This window comes from Aulonocara stuartgranti, assembly GCF_965226115.1.
Source record: "Aulonocara stuartgranti genome assembly, chromosome: 9".
NCBI classification, from domain to species: Eukaryota; Metazoa; Chordata; class Actinopteri; order Cichliformes; family Cichlidae; genus Aulonocara; species Aulonocara stuartgranti.
This window is the reverse complement of record NC_138960.1, coordinates 19,727,141-19,739,728: the sequence shown is the minus strand read 5'-3', so window position 1 is coordinate 19,739,728 and position 12,588 is coordinate 19,727,141. Positions and strand designations below refer to the sequence as shown.

Sequence of the window (12,588 nt, the reverse complement as noted above, 5' to 3'; positions counted from 1 at the left end):
AAATATTTATAGCTGCTGCAGTTGGAGCAGTGAGTTCTGCAGTGCTTCCTGACAGATCCTTACTATTTCCAAGTCTGTCAACAGTACAGAGTGTGAGAAAGACTGCTGCTGTCATCTGCATCAGTGGCAGCTCGCTTCCCCATGAGACCCAATGCAAGCCTTTCACGCTAATAAAGATTTTTCCGAGGGCAAATATGATAAACTGACAAGTGTAGGTACAGTACACGGGAAATGCGTGCGCGCTCGCTCTGAGCAAGACAAATCATTCCCCAGAATGACATTCAGCCTGATCTTGCAGGGGATGCTGCTGTAATACGCTGTGAAATTGATTCCATGAAATGAATCATGATCTAATCTTGTCTACCAAAACAAGGTGGCTTGTTCCATGGAAAGAACATCAAGACAGAAACAGTCACAAAATGTACCATCCCATTTCTGCTATTACGAAGCTCTTTTTGAGGATACACAGAAAGCAGTCTTGAAGGGTTACCCGAACAGCTCTTAAAAGTTTGCACGGATTTCCTGTTAGGTATAACATGTACCAGAATTATCTCTCTTTTTAAGGTGAATATAGATATGCTTCCTCTTTTGAGTGATTTATTGTTTTTTCTTGGATGCAGTTATCACAACATGATGTTCACTTTTTTGGAAAGCAATATGAATCACAGTGACTAAAGCTTACATCATGAATGTCTAATCACAAAGGTCAGTGACATGCCCTTAGCATATTTTTTCCTACTGAGCTGTGATCACACCAGTGACTCACTCACTGCAATCAAATACTGCTAGAAATGTAATAGAAATAAGCCTGCTCTGCTTTTGAGGACCATTTGAGAGTCCAAATAAAGTGATAATAATCAGAGTATTTTTCCAATAGTTTGTAGACCTCATGTCTGTGGAGGGGAAACATTCATCACTATTAAACGAGCCCTGGTTGACCCAGCTGTCAGGAGGCAATGACGTTTGACTGATAGCTCTGCTGCTTCTGTTTCTCCAAGTTGTTCTATCGCCTCATAGTTCTTCATTTTTCAGGCTGGGATAGGGCAAAGAGCGTGTGGGTGGTGGTTTGGAACGCTGGTCAGCAAAGTCATTGTAGCCAAAGCCCTATCTGATGCCTACCTAAGTAAGTTTAATGCAAAGAAAGTTTTTTGTTTGTGTGCGTAGCTTTTGTTTTCTTTTGAATGTAATCCCCCCCCCCTTTTTTTTTTGGTTAATCTTTCAAGATTAAAAATTAACGCAACTCAAAGAAAACCCAAAGTCCTCTGAGACCCAGTCCTCATGATTACATCCAGCCTAATTGCGTTGAGTAGATTATAACTGCACCTCCACGCGGCACGAGTGTGCGTGTCAATAAATGCATTACAGTAATGGATGCAATCCGATCATGTGGTGAAGGCACAGTGATGCTCAGCTATTGTAGCTTGTTAATTGGAAACATTGTCGGCATCTTTGCTCTGTTTGGGTCTGTTCTGGTTGACCACATTTTGGATCAAGTGTAATTAGTCTCAAGTCTGTTCCATTTCTGCTTTATTGAGATTAATTTATGCACCACGAGCATCTGACGGTAACACAAGCAAAAAAAAACAAAACAAAAAACGAGGCTTACTTTATTAGGAAGAAATGTGATTGTGATCTTAATCAGATGCCAGACACTTTATTAGGTACATCTTGCTAGCATCCTGTTGGATCTAATGCATCATGCAGTTGATTCCAATTTCACTGCAGGTGCAAAGTTGCATGTGACAAATAAAGGTTTGATTGATTGATTGATTGTTGGACATTCGGAGATGCTCTTGTGCATACCTTGGCTGTAAGTGTTTATTTGAGGTATTGTTGCCCTCCTGTCAACAAAGGTGTCTGGCCAACCATTTTACCCCAGAGAACTGAAGCTCACTGCATATTTTCTTGTTTTTGGTCCATTCTCTGTAAACTCTAGAGATGGTTGTCCATGTGACTGCCATGTGATTGGCTTATTGGATATTTTTGTATACAAGCATTTGAACAGGTATAATAGTGGCTCGAGGGTTTAGTTAGATCAAAAAATAAAAGCAGTTAAATGTGAGAAGTTAATCAGACTATTGTGTCATTTACATATGACAAAAAAGTACGATGTTGATTAATTTATGTGCAAAGATGCAATAAAAATGTTATGTAACAATAGTTTAAATTGAAATTTTCAGATTTGGAAGATAAAAACAAGACAATCCATTCAGTTATACATCAGTTGTGTTCAATTGTTTTTTTTGCTGACATATCCTCTTAGAGTATTTGTGGGAATTACTGGACCAGATCCTTAGATAATACTGAAGGATTCCTTTAATGTGAAAAAAGTCATAATCAACAAGTAGACTACATTTATGGTAAAGTCTGTTTCTCAGTATTTGATCTAAAATTAGTTGAAGTATAAATACTCAATGGCAAGATATTGGTGATAGCTCTGTGACAATAATGGCTCATTTCACCAGGGTGGTTCCACATAATGGGCATTAAAAAGCCTCCCAGACAAACCCTATTCTTCAGATATGGGTTTAATTGTCCAGAATATGATTGCTAAGTGAGAGGTCCCCTCACTTATCAAATTAACGGCTTTAAAATTGGGACAGTGAAGTACTTAGCTCTTATTAAAGTGGAAAGGGTCATGCCAAAGGTAAGCTGTTTATCTCATGAAGGAGAGCATAGAGGAGAGGAGAAACATCCCATTGACAGAAAACAAGTTAAAAAAAAGAGCCTTCTTTAAACCTGAAAGTCAGTCATGCTTTAAGCCAGACTGTGATATTAGAACACAAATTGGAAATAATTGCAAATTTTCATGTGTGGAAGAGAAACAGGAATAGTGATGAAGATAGACACAGTAATTGGAGAGATTCACATGTATTTCTTGCAGAAACTGTCCATATTTCTTCATGTTTTATTCATGAGAGTAAAGATAGTGTATAGCCACACATGAGCTATCACATATCACAGTGCTCATTTATAGCTCTCCTGCATGAGTCTGGCTTAGCCTAGATAACAGTGAAACCGCCTGGAGGCCAGACACAACTCCCCAAAGAGTAATACAGGCCGTCATGACACCCAGATAGAAGCATGGAAATGCAGGTCAACCCAAACTCTTATCAAAATGCCATACACCTTTCAAAATAGTGAATGAGCAGTATGGACTGGCTGCCAGTTAGTCTGATAACAGTGGGGACCTCTTATGTTCAAGTGTGCCATGTTTAAGGGACACTGGCTTATTATAGGCAAGGAAAATGAAGACATTTAGTGCAGTGATTTTCATTCAAATCTATCATAGCATGGTTTCTTCTTCAGGTCTGCACATCCAACTACTACTGCATCCAAAGAGCTACTGAATAGCACACACTGTAAGTTGTAGTGCTTTGAATGAAGCAATATTAAATCAATTTATTGGTACCATGTAGAATAAGGATAATGTCATTTGCAATGTAATGTCCTGCTGGGTTGTTACTTTGACACACATCTACCCTCTAAATATTTTTCTGGCCAAACAACCCACACCCACTTCTTTAATTCATTCATGCTTGAGTCATTTTAAGCTGTGCAGTACGTTTCTTCTACTGAGCACAAGGTTGCTAATTGTGGCGACTGAGGCATTTAAACGTTATGGCGTGACATCAGGGCAAAACTCTTGTTTAAAAAAAATGGAACACTGCGCAGAAAAATAGCATTAGTGGGATTTTCGTGAGAGTGTAATTTCCATATTTTTCACACCCTTCCCCAAGATAATCATAGATCAATTGCGCTGGGATTTGTGCAGACAACACTTGCTGGTTAAGTAGTTTGCAGAAAAGAATTTAAGACCTTTACTTAACCTTCAGAAGCAACATGCAAATATTTCAAAAATTATTCCTTGTAATACATTTGAGTTCTCTCACTCATGCAGTCGCTGACAATAATTCAATACAGCCACTAATCTCTTTCTAATATTACAAACCATGTGTTAACAGAGATAAGTGTGTTTGGCAGGGTGGTCATTTGGAATCTCTAACACTCGGGGCAAGTTTTGCCTTGTGGGTTGTCCTGGAGCCATTTGGCTTAAAAAAAATTAGTCTCCGAAGTTTCTGCAGATGCCTCAGTGTCACAACTTTAATGGACACAAAGATTTGGATTTCTTTTGCCATCCAAAGTCAGTAGCAAAACGGGACCTTCAGACAGCAGTAGTAATGAACCAAGAAGAACTAAAAACAAACCAATATTTTCCATCCTTTCTCCTGTTTTCCCACATAAATGATAACTGAGAGAGTAGAATATTTTTATCTATCAGCATTTGAAACAGAATATAAAAAAAGAGCTCAGAGCTGTACTCTTTATCAAGCAGCAATTATAGACAATTTGTTCAAAAAGGACTTGCAGACTTTTCGGCCACCCTTAACACTTTTTTTCCATGTGTATACGTGTTTTGCTCTTCCTCATAAACACAGAAGGAGGCATGTGGGACAAAATAAATATTCTACAGGTTGCTTTAATGCACAAAGAAACCAATTAATTTACCAGCATCAGGCTGGGAAAAAAGACAAACAACAAGGTTGTGTTGCCAACTGGGCAAAGTAGACAACTCCACAGGGGTAAACTTTCACACCATATGAATTCTGTTTATGCAATCTTATTAGTATCAGCTAAGACAGGTGCATAGATATCTTAAAGAGGGGTCTCTGTGACAAATGGTAGTTTTAAGACCTGCCAAGTTTCTCTGCCAGCGTGAGAGGGGGGAGGAAGAGGTTTAAGGTTATGTGAAAAATTGGCAAAAGAAGAATGTTGCAAAACATGGGAATAGGCCATGGAATAAAATATGCTCTCCAAGAATTAATTTACATTGGTCTTATTTACTCTTTGACCTTGGACCATCTCTTAGTTAGCTGCTATAGTCTCATGCTGCTCCTCATGCTTTTATATGTCCCTACTGCATGTTATTAGCTTTTGTCCACTTTCTTCCAAAGTTTGTCTTTATATCTGTATGCTCTCCTTTTCTTGCTTCTCTTACTCTGAACCCCCTCAGCTGGTCATGACAGATGGCTGACCCCCCCCTCCCTCTGGATCAAAAACTGGTTCAGAAATCTTCAGGTTCTTTCCTTTTAAAAATAATGCGCTGCAAAAAACGTTTAGTAAGAAAACCCAAAAAAATGACATACAAATCATGAGTTAAAGGACTGTTCAGTTGTTAGTTGTTGGGGAAAATCAAGAAGTAGATTGAAAGCAGGCCAAAAACGTAGAACTGGCAGCACAGAACATGTCTGAATAGACTCACAATACAGGCACAATAATTAGAGTGCTTAATATCCCTTAATCTGTACTCTTAGAATTAATGAGTGTGCAGAATACAAACACAATCAGGTGATCGACAAAAGGTGGGAAATGTCTGGGAGAATGTGGTGGACAGGTAGGAAATGGCAACGTCAAGGTCAATCAGTTCAAAATCAGTTTTATAATAATAGGCTGATGGGTTGAGAAATGATAGGTTTATGCACTGCTTTGTTTTGGATCTTTGATATCCAGAAATAAAATAGATTTAGTGATAGTTCTCTTCAGATGCAGTCCCTGAGCTGATCCTTATTCTCCTGAATTTGCCAGAAGTTTTCAATTTCATGATGGTTTTACAGCAGCAGAATTGCTCTGCATGGATAGGACTTTATAGGCCACAGATATGAGTAAGATTAGAAAAAAAATGATTATCTAAGCAGCAGCACACAGCTTCAGAAAAAATCTATTATCTGTGTGAACAGGGAAATGAACCCAGCGGTATCACCACCCTTTTTCCCTCCTCTTCTTCTTTCAGGTGCAAGTAAGAGCATCTGGCTCGTTAGTTGTCCCTCAGCAAAGTGTCAAAGCAACAGTGCAGGAAACTGAGTAAGTCAACTGCATACTGGAAAGACAAGATTAATTTCCCAGAATGATTCTCCAATTGGTCTCACCTGAACCGAGGGTTTGGTATAGAAAGTGTTTCTCTTGCAACAAAAAAATGTAAGATTTATTTGCTTGAAGGGATTCGGGGACGATTTTTTTGCACTTAGATATTGAGACGAAGCCCCATTTAGCTAACACGGAAAGTTCTCACTCTTGTTTGATAGATCATGATCATGTCTAACAAGATAATTTTGGTCTACTGGAAATGAAGGAAGGAAGGAAAGAAAACAACTAAGGGATCAAGGTCCAGGTTTAAGGCAGGTTTTAAGATTTAAGGCAAACTTTTATTTTAATTATTTCATATTTACTTTTAATTTACCCGTGTTTTCATTTTCATTTTCTTTATTCCTCAGTTTTAATTTTCTTTTGCTTGCAGTATTCCTGTGCTTCATATTGTTTCACTTTAATCTTGAATGTTTTATTTGCTGTTTGTTATTTCTTTGTAACTCAAAGGTGCTTATAAATATATAAATATTATTATTATTGTATTTTCTGTTTGTGATTAGTCTTATGGTGTGTTGTTAAATGGAAAAAGGAACCTTCGCATTCAGATTTTCAAATGCTCATTATGCAATTCATTTGACCATCTGTAATACTAGAAGGCCTGCTGTACTCAGCCAAATTTCAACAGTAACCGTAACAACCCAGTACATAATTCAGCGGCTCGTATCCCCTGCAGCTATTTAAGGCTCTCACAAACAAAAAAGAATTTGAGAAAGAGATTTACTCTGGAACTAATTTCGCCACTGAAAACAACTTGCTAGAGTTGCTATAGAACAAGATTTTTAGTTTGAATAACATGGAGTTTTTATTTAACTTTGAATAACGCTGTGATTAATAATTGATTGGTCAAAGGGTTGCATACTTTCTCAGCCATCTGCCTCTGCTATCCTCATGTTGCCTGTCTAAAATAATTTGTTGTGGTATGAGAGTATTCAATCAAAATACAAAAAATAATAAATAAATAAATGATAAAAATGATAAAAAAAAAATATGGACACCTCAACTCAAGAGAAATGATGAAATTATATATATTGTGATTAGGTTTGGCCATGTATGAAGAAATCCATGCAGCATTATAATCATGCGTGTATCTGTGCTTCTTGAGAAAGTAAGCTCAAGTCACTGTGTGCAGATCACAAACACATCTTCAATCTTAACCTGTTAAGCAATTTCAGTGAGTCACATATGTCACTGCTTAGATCAAAAACGGCTCTTAGACTTGCACGTTCAGGGGTAAGTAGCCACTGGACAGATTTCCTTAAGAATGTCTTTAGCAGCTTTTTAAAATATTTTTAGTGTACAGCTTCCCAATATGTCTGTGAAGGTTGTCAGTCATCCAGGTCATTGTAGTCTAGTCTCAGTAAATCACAAGATAGGGTGGGGCTAGGCTTCACAATGTGTTCACTCGAAACCTTGGTTGATTGTGACCTAGACCCGTTTTCATACCTTGGTTTGTGCAAATAGGTAGAGGGTCAAAATGGGGTCCATGACCCTCTTGGGGACACTGCCATTGGGCTTAAAATCTGGGACTATCCACCAGTTGCTCTTAGAACTGAAGAAGCTTCTTGGATGAGAGGTGAAACGTCTTTAAGGAAACTTAAAGAAGTCCAGACGCTTTTCTTTCCAAGCTCCTAAGGTGAAACGAATTTGGGATGCTTGATGGTACTGACATAGTCTCCAAAACTGTGTAGAAAGAGCTATTTATGCCTTACAACAATCAATAAATAAACAGATAAATAAATAAATAAATAAATAACTGTCTGTCATTCTATTTCAGCTTATTAATTTTCTATCTAGAGTGCTTCACTTTGTTTGGACAGCCCAGGTAGGCAGGAAAATAATGCTATAATTTCAATCATATATGTATAAACAGCCTCGACTTCACTGTCAGTCCCTTATTGTCAGTTGTATTGTGGTGTTCATCTTTAAGTTATCTGGCTCCACAGCTAACGTGAAAGTTCTTCTATAATGTTTTCATCATGTCCTTAGAGATGGTAGACATTGATTACTCAGGGTTTTCTTTTGTTAGAAAGTTCACATAATCAAGATTCTTTAAGAACCTATTACTTCTGAAAGAAGTGCAACCCTACTTCCAAAAAGTTGGCAGATTTGTGCAAAATGTAAATAAAAAGAAACCAAAAAATTTAATTTGGAAATCTCATAAAACTATAATAGAAGATATAGCTTAGAACAGCAGTTAAATCAAGAAAAGCTACCATTTAAAAATAGATTGATTGATGGCAACAATACATTTCACAAAATTTGGGAAAGGCCCATGTTTATCACTCTTCTTTTAACAATAGTACATAAATTTCTGGGAACTTTGGAGATCAGTTGCTGGACTTTTGTCCCATTTTCTAGCTGATCAACAGTCCTGGGTCTTCTTTGTTGTATTTTTGCTTTATTGTGTGTCGAATGTTTTCCACTGGTGAAATGTCCAGATGGACAACTAGCCTTTCCTGAAAAAGATGCTTGAATGGGTGCATCTGTTGCCCAATGCTGAAAGGTAAATCTGCGTATTGACATTTCATGCTCACTTCTTTGCATGATAGAGCTTTAACCTACATTTGAGGGTCACACCATTTCTTCTTGCCTCTCATCCACATTTACACATTTGGCTTTAGCAAGCAATGCAGCAGTTTGTGTAAGAACAAAGCGACTCTCTTCAACCCTTTAAAGCCAGTCGGAGCGGGCACGCTCCGTTTTGCGTAACTATTTTTAAATCCCTGTAGAACCGGAACCACGTAAAAATTCAAAACATTTACAAAATTCAAAACACGTACAAAATACAAAACACATGCAAACTCCAAAACACTTACAAATTCCAAAGCAGTTACAAATTCCAAAGCACTTACAAACCCCAAAACACAGGCAAAACCCCAAAACACATGCAAACTCCAAAACACAACGGAAGTGCTCCAGGACGCTAGGGGCAGTGTTGAGCTTTTGGTACCTAGTAACTACACAAGCCAGGAAGTACCTGGCTTGTGTACTTACTAGGTACCAAAGGCTGCTCGAAATGCGGCCCTCAAATGCGACCTTCATTTCCCTGAATTTTAAGGATGGGTCGGTGTAGCCTTCATGGCCCAACATATCCCAGACTTCATAGCGCGGTGGTGGGTGTGGATAATTTTGCCGAAAAAAACGGTTGAAGCGGGGCGGCTGAACAGTAAACTTTCAAAAGTAAGTGCTGAATATTATGTCAGTTATTTATGCGCAAATGTTTAATAATGAAGAACATTAAAACATGTTCGCCACATGTCGGGAAAGTTATGTGCCATTAGCGATGTTTGTACTAACTTGGTTTTAAAGCCTTTACTTGAAAATATGCACCGTTCAATAGTTGGCCTTAATCTTACAGAGAATGTGATGATTTTATGGATAATTAAAGTCAGTCATATATCCACAAACACAACAAGCTGAAAGTCAGTGATGCTGCTCGGTTTGCAGTCCTGAATATCACGGCACAAGCAGGATTCACTGCACTGTTAATGTTAGCTATGTTATATTGCTGCCTCTGTTCGGTGGTGTCGAGCCAAACTGACTTTAACATGTTTGAACGAGCTGACGGTTCACTCGTTAAGCTGAAAGAAAGATGCTTTGATCACAGGAGTCACACATGTGTCCACTGTACCATCTGGGAACTCTTCTTGTTTAGCACTCATAATAACACAAACACTACATCTTCCTTCCCTTGTGCTGTTTTGTAGCAGCGTATACACCTGAGACTGCCACCTGTCTGTCTGTCCTGCACTCTCTCTCTGTTTCTTTCTCTCTGATTGTGGAATAAAAGTATGAACATGTATTAATAAGTTACACTTGTGTTTGAATCCTGCAGCTTATCACACATTTGATTTCCATGTGACAACTGCAAGTGTCCAGAGTGAGGACAGACTGAGGGACCCACTGCTGCACATCATCTGTGAGATTTTGCACCCCTGATGATCCGCCAGGACAAACTCAGCAGTGTGTGAGGAAGAGGAGGAGGAAGAGCAAGCAGCAGTTGACAGATGGAGAGAATAGACAGACTGTTCCCTGTTTGTGAAGGACTGCTAGAAAAGTTTAACAAAACCTTTTGTCTGTCCTGAATCAGTCTTATTAGGTAATGTTCAAATCATTTTTTCATTCCAGTGTTTTCAGTGTGGGAGAAAGTACTCAGGGCCTTCAAGTTACACACTATGAAAGGCAGAAACAAGTTTAATATTCAGAAACCTAAAGTATGTATCAGCAGCAGAATGGACCTAAAAATAAATGTTTGTTTCAGTTCTATGAAGCTTTGAGTATTTTTGGATTAGTAGTACTGCTGTGTTTGTTGCATCATATTGCTGTAATTGTTTATATGCTTCATATATTCTGAGGTAAGTTGATCTATAGTGTTACATCATATTCTATAAGGATGTTATGTGTTTGTATACTTTCTGCCCAGTTTGACCCATTTAGAAGACGTCAGCCTGTTTAGTTTGAGGCTCTAAAATATTCACTGCTGTAATAACTAATAATGATTAATATAATAACTATAATATTGGCCATATTATATTTACATTACCAAAGTGAGAAGACTTTAGTCTCATGAACAACATTAACTAATTGTTATTTACTAGCTAATCTTTAAATGACTGTTCAGTACAGAAATGAAGCCCAAAAATCATGTTTTACAGTCCCGTGGTCTCAGCCTCAGATACTTATTAAATCACACAGCTCATGTACAAACAAACAAACAAATGAACAAAACATGTTCTCCTTCATTTCTGTCAAACAAAGCTGTTTCCAGCGGTTAGTATCATGGTTGCTAGGCAACCTGGGCAGCGCCACGGAGACTAGACCGTCCCATTTCACAAGCCTCGCGCTTTCGGCCTTAGCGGTCTTTGAGTACGCGCCACTTGTGGACCGTTAAGGCTGCGTACTTTAACCTCCTAGGACCTGGCGTTTACATATGTGGACATCACATTTTGGTTTGTCTAGACCACAATACAAATTTTTTTTTATATATTTTTTCTGATATCCGAGGATATTACGAGGACATTATACTGCCTCCTGGTGGTGGCAGAATATAATTTCTCATTCCACATTAGATTCAAGATGGCTGACAACACACCCTGAAGTTCAGATGGCAACTCCCGAGCCAAACTTCGACCAGGTAAAAAATTCAATCACATTTCATGGCTCATTCTTGTTCAGATATGGATAAAAGTGTTCAATGTTTGTTATGGAATTCAAATTTTACAAAAGTTAGTAACTGTAATGATTTACCATGCTGCTAAACATGTGGTACATGTGTGTGAACAGAGGGACTTAGTTTTGTTAGCTTTGTTTACAATGTGGAAAGAGGGAGTTAGCAACATGTGCTAGCAAATTGTGACAATGAAATAGTATTTTTGGATGATTTAGGTAGAAAAAAATAGTTTACTACAGTACACGCAGATATAGCAAGTTTTACAAAAAAAAATCTCCATAGGTTTTTATTTGATCTTTCTTATGATGTTTTTTCCAGAGCGTTTTTCTTTCGCAAGAGCAATGGAGTTACTGGGGTTAATTGGAGACAACTCAGATGTGGAAGATTTGTCAGACATTGATGATCCTGTTGGGGATGCTGAATATTTTGATGCCTTGCGTACCATATCCTGCAATCAGGATGTACTGGTCCAAAACCTTGAGATTCCCTGCCATCACCAAAAGGTTCACACGTGACAGATTCTTCAGGCTCAGGCAATCACTCAAAGTGCTCATTGACGATGATGTTCCAGAGGATCTGAAAGAGCGTGATCAATTCTGGAAAGTGAGGCCTTTTCTGAACCGCATTCTGAAAGGCTGCAAATCTCAAGCTCGCCCAGAATGCGTTTCCATTGACGAGCAGATGATTCCATTCACAGGAGCTTGTCCGTATCGACAATATCTGCCAATGAAGCCAAACCCAGTTGGCATACAAAACTTTGTTTGTGCAACAGCAGATGGTATTGTGCTGGACTTTGAAATTTATCAAGGGGCACCTGCACTCCTTGAGCAGGTTGAAGAACCAGGGGATCTGGGTTTGGGAGGCTTGGTCATAGATCGTCTGTCTCAAACGCTGCATCCTAATACAAAGGTTTACTGTGATCGGTTCTTCATTTCCATCCAAGTTGTGGAACGCATGATGAAGAAGCAGATATATGTAACTGGTACAGTTATGAAGAATCGGGTCGCTGCAGCAGTACAGAAGCTACCAAATGACAAAACAATGAAAAAGAAAGGAAGAGGGACCTCAGCACAAGTTACCACTGAGGATGGAAAGATTTGTGTGGTGAAGTGGTATGACAATAAACCCATACCCATAGATCATGGCTCAAGAGTTGGGAGTTCGCCTTGTAATCGGAAGGTTGCCGGTTCGAGCCCCGGCTTGGACAGTCTCGGTCATTGTGTCCTTGGGCAAGACACTTCACCCGTTGCCTACTGGTGGTGGTCAGAGGGCCCGGTGGCGCCAGTGTCCGGCAGCCTCGCCTCTGTCAGTGCGCCCCAGGGTGGCTGTGGCTACAATGAAGCTTGCCATCACCAGTGTGTGAATGGGTGGATGACTGGATATGTAAAGCGCTTTGGGGTCCTTAGGGACTAGTAAAGCGCTATACAAATACAGGCCATTTACCATATTGATGATGTCTGCTGTTCATGCTAGCGAGCCAGAAGACACCTGCC

The 12,588-nt window shown here is 39.0% G+C and overlaps 1 long non-coding RNA gene across 2 annotated transcripts in view; it reads left to right on the top strand.

The window, feature by feature from the left end:
* Positions 1-10,203, top strand: part of LOC309714285 — a 38,505-nt gene extending 28,302 nt beyond the window's left edge. The window contains exon 4 of one of the 2 annotated variants that reach the window (XR_014278892.1): positions 9,761-10,203. This is a non-coding gene — a long non-coding RNA (uncharacterized lncRNA). Of the gene's footprint in view, positions 1-5,791; positions 5,863-9,760 lie in introns of those variants that run through there. The other variant, XR_014278893.1, reaches the window with a different exon arrangement.
* The last annotated feature ends 2,385 nt before the right edge of the window (positions 10,204-12,588 follow it).